Genomic DNA, 788 nt, shown 5'->3' on the forward strand with positions numbered 1-788 from the left:
GGAACAAGAGGAAGCTGGAGGAGGAGTTTGCAGAGGATGAAGATAATCCATCCTATGGACCTGGAATGCACTAAAAAGTTAATCCAATCTTTGTCGCTCGATTCCCAAAACTTTTATTTTTCATACTAATTACATGTTTTTTAAGGATCTTCCAAACATATTTGTTTCAAACTTTCAGTAAATGTTACAGAGTACCTTCTGCATAATTTAACACAGCCTTTTTCCAAAAAACTGTATATTTTTGAATATATAAATAAAAAATTGCAAAAAAATGTTGTGAATTTTCATTACAATTGAAAAAAAATCATCTTTAATAACTGAACTAAAATTTTGTAAAATCCCTGTGTTAAGTTGTAGCCCATATTCCAATAAATAATCTTTAAAAAGTTCAACTTCCTACCTCAAATACTTTGTGAGGAAAGATGTAATTTATAAGCGTTATTTTAACATTGCAAGTATAGGGCGTTCCGGAGCCCCTTAACTTCTGCCGGCCGGTGTGGCCGTGCGGTTAAAGGCGCTTCAGTCTGGAACCGCGTGACCGCTACGATCGCAGGTTCGAATCCTGCCTCGGGCATGGATGTGTGTGATGTCCTTAGATTAGTTAGGTTTAATTAGTTCTAAGTTCTAGGCGACTGATGACCTCAGAAGTTAAGTCGCATAGTGCTCAGAGCCATTTGCCAACTTAACTTCTGAGGTCATCAGTCCCCTAGAACTTAGAACTACTTAAACCTAACTAACCTAAGGACATCACAAACATCCATGCCCGAGGCAGGATTCGAACCTGCGAC

The sequence above is a fragment of the Schistocerca serialis genome, chromosome 3, assembly GCF_023864345.2.
Source record: "Schistocerca serialis cubense isolate TAMUIC-IGC-003099 chromosome 3, iqSchSeri2.2, whole genome shotgun sequence".
NCBI lineage: Eukaryota > Metazoa > Arthropoda > Insecta > Orthoptera > Acrididae > Schistocerca > Schistocerca serialis.